Below are 17,655 nucleotides of genomic sequence, written 5' to 3' on the forward strand. Positions count from 1 at the left end.
ACTTTTTGATAAAGCAGTGCCTTACATCGTCTGGGTTCTGTGTTGGCTGCTGTGTATTTAGAGAGGACAAATATTCCTTTTTCTTTTCTTGGCCCATTCTTCTTTATGTCATCTCCGGTCTCCTTTTAGTGGTCATTTTTCATTTGTACGCACACACACATATGTGTGTATGTTTATTTCTATTAGTTTCTACACTGTACGATTATAATTATGTGTTCTGCAGGCAGCCTGGGCTCTAGGAATTGATCAGTGTTTCTAGATTCATGTTTCAGATTCCTAATATCTGAAGTCAGAACCCAAGCATGTCTTTGTTGTAAAGTCTCATGAACCCAAATGCCAGTAATTTTCTGAAAAACTTGAAAGTATCTAGTTTGTCTTTTTGCTCACTGTCGCTGTCACTACTATTGTCAGTAATGATACTTTGCTGATCTGATGGTGAATTGCAAAATATTAACAGATTGTGAAAATCAGCTGATTGGGTCATGACCAATATGTTTTAAGTGAAAAAGATTAGAATGAAGTGTAATGGAATAGAATCAGAGTTTTTCGTGTTTAGTAAGTAGAGGAATTGGTTCATGAAGCTTTCATTTCTGTTAAATTCATGTTGTTATAGACTACTTGTTGCTCATAGTACCCCATTCTTCCAGTCCTTTATGGGTACACAACTGGGCCACATTTCCCATGTGCCCTTATTGGCCCTGTGACTAAATTTTGGCCAATGGAACATGAGCAAAAGTTAATATTCTACTTTCAGGCATTGCCTCTAGAAACCTTGACTCAACTTGTCACTCAAATTGTTTACTATAGTTGGAGGCCTGTTCTAAAGTGTATTTCAGAAAACTGCAGTCAAAAAGTTTAGAAGCTTTGCATTATTACATTTAATTCTCATAACCCTGTGGAGCAAGTAATACATTACAATTCCCATTTTACAGATACTGAAGCTGAGACAGAGAGAGATTAAGTTACTTGCTCAAGGTCACAGAGCTAGAAATTAGTAGACCCAGGATCTGAATCCAGGCCATTAGTCTGTAGAGCCTAGGCTTTCCATCGTGACATTGTGCTGTCTCTTATGATGATGCCTATCTCAGGCACAGGCACAGGCTCAGCCAACGCCAAGAGCTTTTCTTACGCCTAAGGTGGCTGGAGCTCAGTTTCCAGTTATCTTTTTTCATTGTTTTGAAGCTGTTTTAATAAATATGGTCTCTACAGACACTTTGAAAACACTACTGTGAAATCTGACTCTGAAGGCTTCGAAGTGTCGTGTTGGGATTAGCAGTGTTATTCCCAGGGATTCTAATGTGAGTCTGGCTGCCAAAAATCCCTTCCACTGTTTTGGAAAGGAGAAAGGGGGGTATAGTCCCATTTACAGGGGAGTGAGGGTAATTTCTAACATATGGCTCATGATTTACTATCTTGAAGAAACTTTTATCTGTGGCTCAGTAGCTAGGCCTCGTCAAGCCAAAGATGATGAAAGTGTTTATGAGGAATGGACTTACTAGTTCAATTATTATTTCAAGGGAATGGCCAACAGGAAAATTACACCATTACAGTTTTTAGAAGCTAAGCTCCAATCGTATCTTTGTGGACAGCTTGATTGTTTTTAGAGCAGTTTATTCAACTTCCCTTATATCTTCTCAATAACTCATATCAAGAAGTTTTGGTCTTTGATATGTTAAAAAAAAGAGAAAGAAAGTCATCTGTCTTGTTACTCAGCAGTGAGTTTAGAGGGGGAGCTGCCTGACTATGGATGTAGTTGTCTGGACTCCACTGAAGATGGGCTGCATTTTTAATATATTTTGCATTTTTACCTTTTCTGGTACTTCCCACAGCATGTTTAGATTGTCCTATTTTAATTAAAGAGAACACACACACACACAAACACCCCCTCACCCCACACACATATCGCATTTATACACATCCATGGTGAAAAGGTCTGAAAAGCAAGTTTATGCCATATTGCTGATAGCAGTTATCTCTGATACTGGGATTTTTTTCCCAAGCATATGAAAAAATAAGAGAAAAAAGAAAAAAAACCCACCACTTTTGGTGGTGGTTCTTATGATCAAATGATTTTTTTTTTTTAATGTTGCTTCCTCCAGCCGAATCTGCTCACCAGCTATTGTCTCTGTAGCCATACTTTGTAGTGGGACATGGGGGCACCTGAGTCAGGTGTCAGTTCAAGGCTTGCTTCCTCTTTTCCAAACTGGGTACCTCAGGTGAGTGCTTCAATCTCCAGATTTGTGTTTTAAAATGGGAATAATGATGGTTACCCTGTGAGGATTAGAAATATAGTAATGTCTCTCAGCAGTTGGCATGAGGCCTGGCCTAGAGTAGGAGTTCAGTAAATAGCAGCTGTTGTTATTTTCCTGAACAAGTCAGTGTGGCCTGCTTGTCCCTGTCCTCTCCACGCTCACAGCCTCACTTCTCTGCAGGCCCCATTTCCTCAGTTACTGAAATAGTTCTTAGTGATCTATGTTCCTTGAACTCCCCAGCCTCCAGGTGGCTGCCTGATTCATCTTCAGGGAGCATGTTTCTGATCTTGTTAATTCTTAATGCTCATGAACTACGCTCGAGCAGCTCATGAGAATTGGCCGCCACCTCTTTATCTTCATTGCACCCCTACATTTTCCCCTGTGCCAGGGTAAATCCAACTACTTGTTGTTCATGTGCTGTTTTGAAAATTGGGTCAAACAACCTTACATTCCCCCAGGGCTTTTGTGAAGGTCAGTAAACTAATGTCGCTGCAAGTGTTACAAACTAAAGTGTGGTACACACCTGCATTGCTGTAGTAGTGCTATCTAGTAGTTTCCTAAGGCTACTGTAACAAATTACCAACAAACTTGGTGGCTTAACACAACATAAATTTACTTTCTCACAGTTGTGGGAGACGGAACTCTGAAATCAAGGGGTCAGCAGGGCCATACTCCCTCTGGAGACCTTATAGAAGAATTTGTTTCTTGCTTCTTCCAGCTTTGGTGGCTCCACGCATTCCTTGGTTTCTGGCTGAACTCCCTCCAGTGCCTTCTTGCATCTCCATATCACCTTCTCCTCTGTGTGTCTGTGTCTTTTCCTCTCCTGTCTCAAATCTCCCTCTGTCTTTCTCTTATAAGGACACTTTTCATAAGTTAGGGCCCAGCTTGGTAAATCCAGCATGATCTCATCTCAAGATCCTTAACTTAATTATATCCACAAGGATCTTTTTGCAGATAAAGTAACATTTGCAGGTTCCTTGGAGACATGCCTTTATGGGGTGTGGGTGGGATGAGTACCGTTTAATGTACTACATGCTATTTTCTGAACTTCACTCTTTCATTCTTCAAACAAATCTTTATTGAGTGCCTACTCTTTGTTTGATCCTTGCTATGTGCTAGAATACAGCAGTGACTAAGACGGATGCTTCACTTGTCTTTAGGTACCTTATGGGCATGGGAGAAGATGTAGATACTAGGCAATGAATAATTTGACCAGACCTGATGGCTACCTTGTTGGATAATCTTTCCAAATTAATTAAGCTCCCCAAGTCTCAGTTTATTGGTCTATATAATAGGGATAAAGGTGGTAGCCCTGCTTAATTCACAAGAAGGTTATGAAGATCAAAGAAGACCATAGGTGTGGAATTGTCCTTGACCTAGCAATTTTATTGCTATGACTTGGCTCATGATGTCCCTATCAGCCCCAGAGTCTTGGCTCTGGGTTCAAACTGCACCATCACGAGGTTCTGAGACCTTGGGCAAGTGATTTAACTTCTCTGAGCCTCAGTTTCCTAAGCTACAAAATGGGAATAATAATAGTGCCTCATTGGGTTCTCATTGCAGTTGAAACAAACTCATGCATTGGCAGTTTTATTTAAAACATTTATGTATAAGTTCTTAAAAGATTAATGCATATTTCCTTTAGCTAATTAAAAAAGTGTAGATTCACAAGAAAGGAACATGAAAATTACTCATGTTCTTCTTACCTGTAACTAATCTCTGGTAGCGTTTTGATATATATTCTGTCAGTCATTTTTCCCCATACAGTTTATAATTTTCTGTTAAAATAAAAATATGCACTGTTTTGTAAACAACTCTTTTTATTTAATTTATTAAGAACATTTCCCAATTTTTCCCCCAACATCATTAATACAGGCTATCAAACCATCATATACCAGTTTTGTAAATTAATTGAACAGTTATACACAGAGATGAATCAAAATGGAGTAGATAGTTCTATGAGCAGAGGCAGTTCAAAGAATGCCTCTACCATAGGGGCCCCCTCTCTTGGGAGATGGCTGCTGGCCTTGGCTAAGCGGCTTAGCGGGGAGAACTTACGGGAAATTATCTGACACCTAATATCAAATAATTGTGTTTCTTGGAGTCTGTGTTTAGGTTCTGCCTGTATTGCAGTCTCCAAAGCTCTCCAACTCCTCACTGGGCCATCACTGAGGCCTGTGGGTCCCATTCTTCAGGTTTAGCTCCATCTCCAGTTATGACTCCATGGGCCCTTTCTTTGAAGGGAATTCATCTGATTCAGGTAACACAGTATCAAATCCACCTTGAAGTGACTCCCACTCCTGCAAGATCCCAAGCTTGGGCCCCATGTAACAGAAAAGCATGATCTCTGCATTTAGGGAGGCCTGAGTTCATATTGCCTCAGTTGGTCACTCACTGCATGACTTGAGTAAAGGTTCATGAATTCTCTTACCCTCAGTTTTCTCAGTTGTTAAATGGGGATAATAATGTATCCCTTAGAGCATTAGGGAAAAGGTTAAACATTGTCTTAAATCTCTCCTAAAACAACATTGAGTAGAAATAAATGGATAGAATATAAATGAGATTATGTACAATATCTCATGGAGTTTGTCTGTTTGCTTGTTTATTTATTTATTTATATTATTTCATACTTCCCATGTTACCAGGTCCTGTTACAAATAGTAACCTCATTTTAAACATGGATGCAATTTAAGGAAGCCAGCTAGACTTAGTAGTCAATGGTGAGTGTCAACAGTGGGCAGGCACTGTGGAATTATGTTAGGGATTAGGAGGCCACCTTCTGCTCCACTTTCCCATTGCCCCAAGGAAGATATACACATACACAGACAGAAGGAATATAGGAAAGATCTGGGTAATAACAGCTAAGAGCACAGGAAGGGGATTGAATCTGAACTGTGTTATAGGCCACTTAGTTACTCAGCGTACTTGCCTGTAAAATGAAGAGAATTGTGAAGATTGACGTTCATAGAACAAGTACAGTTTTGCACAGTATCTACTATGTAGAAACTAGTCTAAAATGTTGGCTATTGTTATCAGCATTCTAATGAAAATAAAAGAAAAATGCAGGATGAGAAGAAAGAATTAATGTATGTGTGTGTGTGTGTGTGTGTGTGTGTGTGTGTGTGGCCTTCTGCACTACATGGGATTTGAACTGAGCATCTGAGAGATCGCAATGAATGAGGGAATATAAGGGACAACCTGAGGGCTGTGCTGGGGGAGTGTAGATGGATGAGCATGACTGCAGTGCAGGAATATTGGGGCAGTTATGGTGGGGCATGAGAGTAGAGGGTAATGTGTATCATCTTTCTAGGAACGGCTTCTGCCTTATGTTTGAGACATTTGCGAAGTTATTTCATATATTCATCCATCCATCTACCCATCCATCCATCCATCTTTCCCTCATCTGAACATTTAGGCTAGTTATTTTACCTCTGGGCCTTATTTCCCTCATCTGTAAAATAAGGATAATCACAGGACTCTGGGAGTTGTGGGTGAGGGTTGTGTGAGAGAAGCCATAAAGAAGACCTAAAGTGGCTGAGGCATAGAGTAGGCACTTGGTAATGGATATTAGGTGCTCTTATTTTAGCCATGTGCTAGAGAGTGTGCTGTGTGCTGGGGATTAGGTAGCTACTCAGAGCCTGCCCTCAGATAGTGTAGCTTCTCCAGGTCTAGTACCTGGCTTGGCATTCCACTATTCTTGCTTTTAGACTGGGGCCTAGGTTTTTTGCTCTGGACCTTCTGAGGACTAGAGCTTGCCCCTGGGCTTCCCCCTGCTGCCAGCTTGCTCAACGAAGTCTCTCCCTGTGAATGAACTCCACATGTGATCCATCACTGTCCTTGTGTCTAGGCTGCCTCTTGCCCATTACACTTTGCCAAAGGGACCATCTACCATCCTGAGGGCATCCTCCTCTTGTGACCATTCCTGCCCCTATCAGGGTGCATACCTCTTTTCTAGCCCCTTGCCCTTCCTGCACTGGCTTATCTTAATGCCCTCTGAACCCCAGATGGTCATGAGGAGTGGGTCATACTACTACATAAATGTTAAATAGCCAATATTTATTGAACTATGTTCCAGGTACACTTCTAGGCACTATTGCATACTGGATTTATACCTGTTAACTCATTTCATTCTCATAACAAATGGGTGCAGCTCCTGTCCTCATTTATTGATAAGCACATGAGACACAGTTCTTGCTGTCTGAAGTTTCACAGCTGGTTAGTGGTAAAGCCAGAAGTGGTTTGTAAATCAGACATCCAAGAGTTAGTTATTACACTTACATGTTTTACGGGAGGAAGAGACCACTGTTCTTAGAGATGTGAAAAAAAAACTCAAATTAGATTTCATTTTTTTAGACATAGTCATTAGAGATCTCTGGGAGTGTTAATAGTTTTGTTACTCAGCCTCATACTTGACCAAAGTGTCAGATTTATGCTAAAGATATGAGACATTTAGAGCTGTGCACTAGTGCCACCTGTCTCAGTTCTTTGGTTTGTACTTGTCACTTATGTCAGTCCTTTTGCTTGAGCTTTTCCTTGAGTTTTAATAAAATAGCAAAGGCAAATGCAATATAACATTCCAGAGTTATGTAGAATCTGCTGCAAAGAAAGGCTGTATGTTGAGGATTTTGAGCAGGTTTAGGGTTGGCTTGCAAGCAGCACCAACAGGTTTTGTTCACCATCTGAAGCCCTAAAGCTCTGATTGAGTGCATGGTTGGTGGTTTAAACGGCTCCATCTGTGATGCCTGAAAGCCAAATGTTTGCAAGTCCCATAGGGGAAGCCAGTGACTACATGTGTATTGCGTACTTCTCTGGAGTGGGGATTGGCCCTTGGCTCATTCCTGTGAGGCCCCTACCTTGCCCCTTACACCATTTCTGATTCATCTTTGGGGTGTTGGGTTTTGGTTTTGGGTTTTTTTTTTTGTTTTTTTTTTTTTTACTATTCTGTAAATTGAAGTACAGTCAGTTACAATGTGTCAATTTCTGGTGTACAGTACAATGTCCCAGTCATGCATATACATACGTATATTTGTTTTCATATTCTCCATTTCTGATTCAGGAGCATCTCTGATGCAGAACAGTTTCAGCTCACAGTGGCTGAAATGGCTGACTAATTTTTGGCTGCTTGAGAAGTTTAAGGATGGACTTAATGGACTCTCCTGTTGTCAGGCTGTGTGTGGAATGGGCAGTTTTTGGCACCATGTTTTAGAAGGAGTATTAGAAGCTGGAGCTTTTCCAGAGAAGGGAAGCCAGGATGATTCTTATTTGGGCTCTTACGTTCTACCAAGAATGGCACAAGGACTTGGAGATATTTCAGGTAGAGAATAAAAATCCCTTGGAGAGAGAGGTGAGCTGGATTCCCATACTTGGAGTGACATCTTTTGAAAAGGAGGTTGCATGTCAAGAGCTTGGGTGAGCTTTTGCTGAGTGACAGCTGTGGGTCCAAATCTCAGTAGTCTGGTCTTGAGTTGCTCCATTATCCTCTCTGAGACTTAGGTTTCCTCCCAGTAAGTGGGGATAAGATTAGTTCTCCCACGTTTGGGTTGAAGGCTAGATGAGATATTTTATATCAAGTACTTAGCAAAATGCTTGGGACATGGCAAGACCTCAGTGAATGTCCAGTGTGGGTGTTAGTATTAAATTCTGTGTAATGAAGAACCAGACCAGATGGAGGAAAGCTAGAGGGAGCTCTAGAGTTAACATATATAAGGAGAGAACTTTCCAACTGTGAGTTGCTTCATGAAATTGTGACTGCCTGGATCTAAAATTGTTCAAGCTTCAGCTCAGTGAGCCACATCAGGGATATGAAGGGGTTCATACTGTGACTGAGAAGCTGCACCAGCTAGTTCCTGTGGTGCTTTCTAATTCTATGAGCGCTCAGTATCTTACACTGTAAGATTTTACTACAGATGGGTGTTTGAAATGAAAATCTGCAGCAAAAGAAAGACTATGTCCTTTTCTATAAAAATGTCACCACCACTGCCACATTGTGTTCTCTCATGGGCTGTAGTATGGCACGTGTCTCCAGCCTGGGAGGTCTTTCTGTGTAGGAGCCTCCTTCTGCTCCTGTAATGTGCAGCCATCTGGACCGTGGGTGTGTTCAGAGAACACACTGTTGATTCATATGTCATCCCCTGCTGGCATCTCTAAAATGGGCACTCTGGTTGGAGCTGTGAGGCAGCCAGGCCCTCCCTCTCCCACGCCTTCTCCAAGTCCTTGAGTGAGAAAGGGACATGAGGAAAAGTGTATAAAGGTCCAGGAATATAGAATGATGGTTGGGTGGTCCCTGAGAGCAACTGGACAGAAAGGCAGTGACTTTCCTCAATCCAGTTTTAGAATCTGTGACTAGAAGTATGAGACCTGGAATGATAGTTCTCAAATGGCATTCTAAGGAGCCCTGGAGTTGACAGAGGTGCTTCAGGGATCCCTGGAGTGAGTGGGCTCTCTAGGCCTTTCCTCTCCTCCCACCCGATCAGTCATAACAGAGCCACTTTTTTTCTACTTCTTTGTTCTGTACCTGGACTGCTCTCCCCACAGGTGTTTGCATGGCTGGCTCCTGCTCATCCTTAAGGTCCTTCAGGTATTTGCTTGAGTGTCACCCCCTCTAGGAGGCCTTCTGTGACTACTAGATTAAAGGGGGATAATAACAGGGAAAAATAAAATACCTTAATTGATACTACAGTTCAGAGCTAGAGAATTAGAAATTTGACCACTTGTTCAGCATTGATCTGGATCATAACAGTTCCTGTCCCCATTTTCTCCATCTCAGCATCCATTTATTGCTATTATTTATTACAGCACTTACCTTCTGTGTACATTAGCAGTTTTTGTTTCTTTACATGTTTCTTCTGCCTCTCCTACCAAATGGTAAGTCTCATAAGGGCACGGACCAATCTGCTTTACTTCCTCCCTGTCTAAAGGTACTTTCACACTGTCTGAAACATTGTAAATGCTCGAATAATTTTATCGTGTATGTGTGTGTGTGTTTGTGTGTGTGATACAGAATTTTGTTTGGGGACAAAACAGACTTATACTGTTAAAATGAAAGTTTTAAAGCCAATTATCTAGAATAAAAGAAATGGAATCCAACCTTACTCACTCCATGTTGATTCAGACCAAAGTTGGCATTCTGTGCACAACCTCTGAATCATAAACTGTAGCAGATACTAATTTTGCCTGGTTCAGACCCCCTGGCATCCCATTTACTTGGCAGATGTACCCATCTTCCAGGGGCTGTGGGTGCTGCTGCTAAGACTCATTGCCAGCAATCCCGCAGCAGTGGTGACTCAACCCCAGACGACGTCACGGGAGGGAAATTGAGAAAGAAAGATGTCTTCCTTCTGTGCTTTGGTGGAGCCCAGTAAGTTCACAGATTTATGTCAGGTTGGAACTGGAGCCCTGGCCTAATGGAACTGACCATACTTCAGACCAACTCAGACATTTTCAATTAGTTTTATGGACATTCACTATTGCTGTGATGCTCAGAGAGACTTGTTAATGTGCGCTACAAGCATGAGGTCACGTGCCAAGCCATTCCAGACTGAGCATCCCATGAGATCTCAAAGAGAATGTATGTTTTCTTCTAGAGAATAGGGAGGGTGGTGCATTCTTGCAGAATAAATGCCCCAAAGTTTGGCATGAAGTATCATTAGCTTTATAGGAATTTACCCCTCAAAAATAGCATGTATTATATTGACCTCCTCTATACCTGATCTTTCTTAGAGGTGTATCTTCAGGTGACTAGAGTTTCCAAACTTCCGCCTGTCCATAAGCCTCCAGGCAGTGACTGACTAGAGCAGGGTTAGAGAAGCCCAGCCCCTTGGCCTCAAGTGGAACAGATTCTGGAGCACAGTTTACTCCCTGGAGATTGTGCAGGCTCAGATTTTCTTTCTTTTTATTTTTTAAATGAAGTATAGTTGACATACAATATTATGTTTGTTTCAGGTGTACTACCTAGTAGTTTGACCTTTGCACACATTATGTGATCACCACAATAAGTCTAAAAACTATTTGTCCCCATACAAAGTTATTACAGTATTATCGGCCATATTCCTTTTGCTATATACTACACCTCTGTGGCTTATTTGTTTTATAATTGGAGGTTTGTATCTATTAATTCTCTTCACCTATTTCATTCCCTACCCTTCTTCCCTCCTCTCTGGCAACCACTTGTTTGTTCTCTGTATCTGAGTCTTTTTTCATTTTGTTTTGTTTGTTTTGGCTTTTAGATTTGCATATAAGTGAGATCGTATGACATTTGTCTTTCTCTGACTTATTTCACGTAGCAGAATACCTTCTAGATCTATCTGTGTTGTTGCAGATGGCAAGATTTCTTTCTTTCTTTCTTTTTTGGCTAACATTTCATGAAATATTTATACTACATTTTCTTTATCCAGTCATCATTGATGGGATACAAGTTACTTCCCTATATCTGTTATTGTAAATAATGTTGCAGTGAACATTGAGGGTGCATGTATCTTTTTGAATTAGTGTTTTTGCTTTTTAGAGGGGTAAAACCCAAAAATGAAATTGCTGGTTCATATGGCAGTTCTATTTTTAATTTTTTGAGGGCTGTTTTCCATAGTAGCCAAATCAACTTACAGTTCCACTAACAGTGCACAAGGGTTCCCTTTTCTTCACATCCTCACCAGCACTTGTTATATGTTGTCTTTTTGATGATAACCCTCTGACAGGTGTGAGGTGATATATCTTTGTGGTTTTAATTTACATTTCTCTGATGATTAGTGATGTTAAGTGTCTTTGCATGTGTCTGTTGGCCATCTGCATGTCTTCTTTGGAAAAATGTATTTTCAGGTCCTCTGGTTTATTTTTAAATCAGGTTTTTTTTTGATGTTTAATTGTGTGAGTTCTTTGTATATTTTGGATATTAAGCCCTTATCAGATTTTTACCATTTTAATTACAGTGTGTCTTGATGCGGACCACTTTGGGCTCATCTTGTTCGGGACTCTCTGTGCTTCCTGGACTTGGATGTTTCTCCTTTCCCAGGTTGGGGAAGTTTTCAGCTGTTATTTCTTCAAATAATTTCTCTGCCCCTTCCTTTTTCTTTTATCCTTCTGGGCCATATAATGTTAATGTTAGTATGCTTGATGTTGTCTGAGAGGTCTCTTAATTTGTACTCATTTCTTTTATTTTGTTTTTTTGTTCAGCTTGGGTGATTTCCACTACTTTGTCTTGCAGATTGCTGATCTATTCCTCTGTATTATCTAGTCTGCTGTTTATTTCTTCTAGTTCATTTTTTACTTCAGTTATTATATTTTTCAGCTCTATTTGGTTCTTCTGTTTATTTTTTAATTCTGATGAAATTCTCACTGTGTTCACCCATTCTTCTCCCATATCTTTACGATTATTACTTTGAACTCTTTATTGGGTAGATTGCTTATTTCCACTTTGTTTCTTTCTTTTCCTGCTTTTGTCTTGATCTTTCATTTAGAACATATTTCTCTGTCTCCTCAACTTGCCTAATTCTCTGTGTTTATTTCTATGTATGATGTAGGTTCATTACATTTCTTGGTCTTGGAGAAGTGGCATTTGTGTAGGAGACATTCTATGAGATCTAGCAGCATTCTCCCCTCTGATCATCAGAGTTGTATGCTCTAGGGGTGTCCCCTATGCGGGTTGCTTATGCCCTTCTGTTGTGGGAGATCCAACTACTGTGGGAGTGATGTTAGGGGGTGCTGGCCTCTGGCCCAGGGGGCTACAAGGTCTTGCCTTGTGCAGTAGCTGTGGGTCTGCTGGTGGGCAAGGTAGCCTTTCTGAGCCACTAGGTGTGTGGCCTGTGGGGTCTGGTGCTCATGCCAGACTGCTGGTGGGTTGACTGTGTCTCTACATGGCTAGGTATGCAACATCGGGGAGCTGGTACTGCTGCTGGCCCGCTAGTTGATGGGGCAAGGTTCTGGTGTGGCTGGGAGCACAGCCGGTGGGTCATAGGCCTGGTGCCAGCCCACTGATGGCTGGGTAAGACCCCAGTGATAATAGGCTAGAGGGAGGGTTCCAAATTGGCCCTTGTGGCACTGGTGTCATTGCAGTAGAGTGAGATCCCCCAAAATGACTGCTACCAGCATCTCTGTCCCTGGAGGGAGATGGCTGGGGTGTGGGGTCCCAGTTTCCTCCTGCCTCTCTGGGAGACTCTCCAAGATCAGTAAGTGGGTCTGACCCAGACTCCTTTCAAATTATTGCTTCTGTGTTAGGACTTAGAGTGTGTAAGATTTTGCATGCGCCCTCTGAGAGTAGAGTCTACTTTCATGTAGCCCTTCATCTCCCTGGAGTGTTAAGTTTCCCTGGTTTACAAAGCCAGAAATCCTGCAGGTTTGCCTTCCCAGTGTAGGACCCCCACACTGAGGAGCCCAACATGGAGCTTGGACCTCTCCCTCCTTGGGGAGGAGCTCTACCATTATGATATTCCTCCTGTTTGTGGGTTGCTTACCTTGGGTAATGGGTCCTGACTATACTGTGGCTCTGCCCCTCCCACTCATTTCATTGTGGTTCTTTCTTTATATATATCTTTAGTTGTGGAAGATCTTTCCTGCTGGTCTTAAGATTATTCTCATGGATAGTTGCTCTGCAAGTAGTTGTAACTTTCATGTGCCCATAGGAGGAGATGAGTTCAGGGTCTTCCTACTCCACCATCTTGGCCTGGATCAGGCAAGATTTTCTATATAACAGCATCCTTGCTTAACTTTCTTCTCTTCTTCATATGGTTTCCCTCCCATATGGGTTCCCCTATGAGCTCTCTCTTAAGAAATCACTTACAGAAGCCCCTGTATCAGACTATGTCTCTTAGGAATCTGACCAGATATAGAAATGGACTAAGATAAGTGACCCAGGTACAGCTGAGAGCACCTGATACATATCATATAAGAAACAGTGGGTAGAATAGGACTCTTTAGTAAGAAAGACTTTGGACTGGGAAGCTGTCATCATGGAATAAGAACCTGTTATCATGGAAGAGGAACCTGATTTGTTCTTTTGTCCTTGAATGAATAGAGCATACATCTGCATATAGAAGCTTCAGAGCCATGTATGCCACCGCATTGTAGAAAGAACTGCCTAATAGGGCATTCCAAAGATTAGTGAAAGATTAACCACCTTTTATTAGTTTTCTGTTGCTGCCATAGCGAATTACCACACATTTAGCAAGCAGAAATTTATTAGCTCACAGATCAGCAGTTCTGGTATATCATGGCTCAACTGGATCCTTTGCTTTGACTCATAAGGCCAAAACCAGTGTTGTTAGGACTGTGCTCTTTTCTAGAGATTCTTGAGATCAATCTGCTTCAAAGCTCATTTAGATTGTTGGCCAAATCTAGTTCCTTGTGTCTGTAGAGTTGAGGTCCCCACTCCTTATTGGCTATCAACTGGGGACCACCCTTATTTCCTAGAGACCTTCTCATATCCTTGCACATGGCCCCTACATCTCAGAACCAGCAATGGCACATAGAATCTTTCTCATGCTTAGGATCTCTCAGACTTCCCTATCTGCTACAGTACTCTCTTCTGTCTTCAGTCAGAGTAAGTTATGAGCTTTGAAAGAGCTCATATGATTAGATTGGACACACCTCGATTATCCAGGATGATCTACCTATCTTAATATCTATAGCCTTAATTGTATCTGCAAAGTCCCTTATGTCATGCCATATAATATATCAGGCTTTAAGTGAACATCTTTGGTAGGGAGCATGACTCTGCTGACCACAACCTGCCCTCTGCCCCTGGCAGATTGACGTCCCTCCCAAATAAAAAAATACATCTGCCCCAACCCATGTTCTCTAAAGGTCTTATCGCATTACAGCATCAACTCAAAGCTCCCAAATCTCATCTAAATCTCAGCAGTTCAAAATCCCCATTGTCTAAGTCATCTAAAATTATGTATGGATGAGGCTCTTGGTATAATCTATTATGTACAATGCATGAGGCACAATTCCTGTCAGTGGACCTATGAAACTAAAGAAGGAACTTATCTGTTCCCAATAGACAATGATGGGCCAGGCATAGGATAACAGTTACAGACATTCCAGTTTAAACAAGGGAGAAATGGGAGATAAAACGGAGCCACTAGTCCAGTGCAGTTTTGAAATCCAGCTGAGTGAGCTTAACTAGGTTTTAAGGCCTGGAAATAATCCTCAGTGTTTCTTGGCTTCACAATAAAAACCTACAGCATCCATTTTTCTCAGGTGCTTTCCCATCTAAGTACTAATCAGGCCCAAGCTTGCTTAGCTTCCAGGATCATATGAGATCAGGTGTATGGGTGGAGGTAAATGACCAGGAGGCTGCTGAGAGCACCCAACATTGTGCCATATAAGACATAATGAATAGAATAATGACTGCTTAGTAAGAAAGACCTTAGACCAGGAAGCTATCACTATGTGAGAGATGGATCCTATTTTCTTCATGTTTTCAAATGAGGAGAACAAAGGCCACTGTATATAAGGTTTAAGGAGAAGTATTTCAGCTCAGAAACAGAGTCCAACAGAGAAATCTACCAAAGGAGTCCCCAAATGGTTAAGATTAGCTACCCACCTGTACTTGTCCATGCAGTTTTCCACAGTCCTTCCCTCATTAGGCTTGGATACTTGCCTCTCATTCTCTCCCACAGCATATTGTTCAAAACTGGTGGGGTCCTAACAGGGAACTGAGGAACAAACAAGAAGACAGATTTAGTTACCTATTAAAATCCTAGATGTTTGTGAAGCATGAAGGGAACACAAATAGCAATATAAAGAAGTGTTAGTAAGTAAGGTGTGAATTTAGGTGTCAGACGCCTTGGTCACACTCTCAAGTCTTACTGACTGTGATCTTGGGCATATTATTTAACCCTCTGACTCTGAGTGTCTGCAGCTTTCTCGTGGGGGTGGTAACTGCTACCTGTACGAATGTTGTGCAGATTTAACCAGGGGATAGATGGGAAGCATGGAGCTTGGCAGATGGTAAGGATTCTGTAAGTGGCAGCTGCTATTATTGTGGTCTGGTATTCCAGTTACATACTCCTTCTGCTAGACTGTCAAATTCATTGAGAGTTGACAGGTAACATATTCACTTTGTTACATATCTTTTTAAAATTATGTTTCCTTTTAATTACATTTTTTAAAGTTTTATGTTTTTATTAACATTTTTATTGAGGTATAGTTGATTTATAATATATAAGTTTCAGGTGTACAAATAGCGATTCACAATTTTTCAAGGTTATACTACATTTATAATTATTATAAAATATTGGAATCTGTGCTGCATGATATATCCTTGTAGCTTCTTTATTATACATAGTAGTTTGTACCTCTTAATCCCCTACCCCTATTCTTGCCCCCCCTTCCTGTTACATTTATCTTTAATATCTCCACATTGTTTAGCATGGGCTAGGCACACAATAATTATTAAACTAAATAACTAAACTTTATTATTTGTCCTATGACATTGCTAACACCACTGGCCAAATATTTGGAAGGTGGCATCTCTGCTATTAATTTCTATGATTCTCAAAACCATAGCATCCAAAGGACTAAGATAAATCTGTTAAACAATCTTTAATGCAGATTTAGCAAAAATAGTAAGTTATGTATTAAAACAAAGTAGGGGAATTGTGTATGTGCAGAGATTCAGATGGTATGGCCTTCGGTTCCCAAATATCCGTTTTTTTTGCGAAAACTAGAAAAATATTTTAACAGTAAGTTTGTATAATGTGTATATATTTCCACATAAACTTTTTCTCCATCTCTCTGAAATTCTAAGTCTTTTATATAAGACCAAGAGGGCTTATGAGGTCCTACATGGCCTTGTAGAATCTGTCCTCTCCCCAGCCCTTACCTCTTGGGCCACATCTCCCAACACCTTATTCATCACTCTCTTCACTGCAACAACACTTGGTAACTTGCTGTGCCCTGAAGCCTCTAGGTACGATATCACCTCCATTGAGAACGCCTGCACTATGCTGTAAGGCAGGCATTCTGTGTGTGTTTTACTTGGCTCAGAGTGGTCCTTCAGTATTTCTTGAATTATTCAGGCAGATCCAATGGCAGTGATAGCTAGTATAAGATCACAGAACAAGTGGTCAGGGAAGGCATTCTGCCAGGCTGCATTCTGTAATATACTTTCAGGAATACTAATAACCATTCAGGAGCAACAACAAAAATAAGGATAAGTCTCAGTGATTGAGAGTGTACTGAGTGCCAGCCCAGAGAAGTACTATACATGCCTTATTTCATCTCAATTTCACCATGGTGAGGATTAGAAAAAATTCAGGAATTTACCTAAGATTACACACTTAGTAGGTCAGCGGATAGGATCTTTTTAACTTAGAGCATGAATTTTAACACTCTGTAAGTTTTACTTTCCAAATAGTGAGGTTTATTTTTAACTTTTGTTATCAGTTTGTTCTATTATGTTTGAGTGAAGAATGTGTCCTATATCACTCTGCCTTTTGGAATCCATTTGAGGTTTTTCTTAGTGGTATGGTATGTGATCAATCTGTTTAAATGGAGTCTTGAAATGGGGGTCTGTAGGGTCCAAAGTTCAGTGTAATTTTCTATTAATGCAGTTTTACTAATTATAACATTTAAATCTTTTGGATAATTTTTTTTAGTGCTTTATCTGTCAAACATTGAGAAGGATGTTAATACTTGAAAGTAATTTTTTTTCTCCACTTCTGTGTGTCTAACTATGTTTGCCATTTGTTTTAATATGTAATGTGGATATCAGTACCAGATAACTGTTACTAAGCTAAATTTATGTTAAATTTCAAGTACTCCAGAGAAGAGTGAGAAATGGAATACTGAATCAAAGGAGGATTAGGGAAGTGACTACAGTGAAAGAAGCCAATGGAGATGTAGGTGTCAACCTCAAATATCAAGTCAAAACCAAGTGGTGAAACACGGGCAGTAGAACATGGTGGTTAGAAACAGAGACCCTGGAACTAGACCTCCTGAGATAAATCCCAGCAGAGCAATTCAGTAGTTTGGGCAAGTTACTAACTTCTCTATGCTTCCATTTCTTGGAGTGAAAAATAGTAATAATAATAGTACCTACCTAAGGAGGTTATTGTGCAGACTAAACAAGTTAACATTTATCAAGTGTTTAGAATAGTGCTTAGCACATAGCAGTGTAAAAGTAACTATTAGCTACTATCATCCTTCACATCAGACTCCTCTTGGTCAAAAAGTATTGTAGAACCACCAGGCTTATAAATATAATGTCATTTGTACTGTTTTGTTGAATGTCAATTTTAACTGAGCATGTACTCTTGGCAGGCAGGTACCATGTTAGTTACTTGGAGTATAATGGATACACAGAGTCCCTGTGTTCGTGGAGCTTACCACTCAGTGTTGAACACAAACATGAATCTGTTAATTTTATAAGTTAGTATAAAATTGTAGTCATATCCAGTGCTATGAAGGG

The 17,655-nt window shown here is 40.7% G+C and overlaps 1 protein-coding gene across 1 annotated transcript in view; it reads left to right on the forward strand.

The window, feature by feature from the left end:
- Nucleotides 1-17,655, forward strand: part of ERC2 (ELKS/RAB6-interacting/CAST family member 2) — an 875,889-nt gene that overhangs the window by 225,121 nt on the left and 633,113 nt on the right. The gene's annotated exons all lie outside the window — the stretch shown is intronic.

This window comes from Camelus ferus, chromosome 17, assembly GCF_009834535.1.
Source record: "Camelus ferus isolate YT-003-E chromosome 17, BCGSAC_Cfer_1.0, whole genome shotgun sequence".
NCBI classification, from domain to species: domain Eukaryota; kingdom Metazoa; phylum Chordata; class Mammalia; order Artiodactyla; family Camelidae; genus Camelus; species Camelus ferus.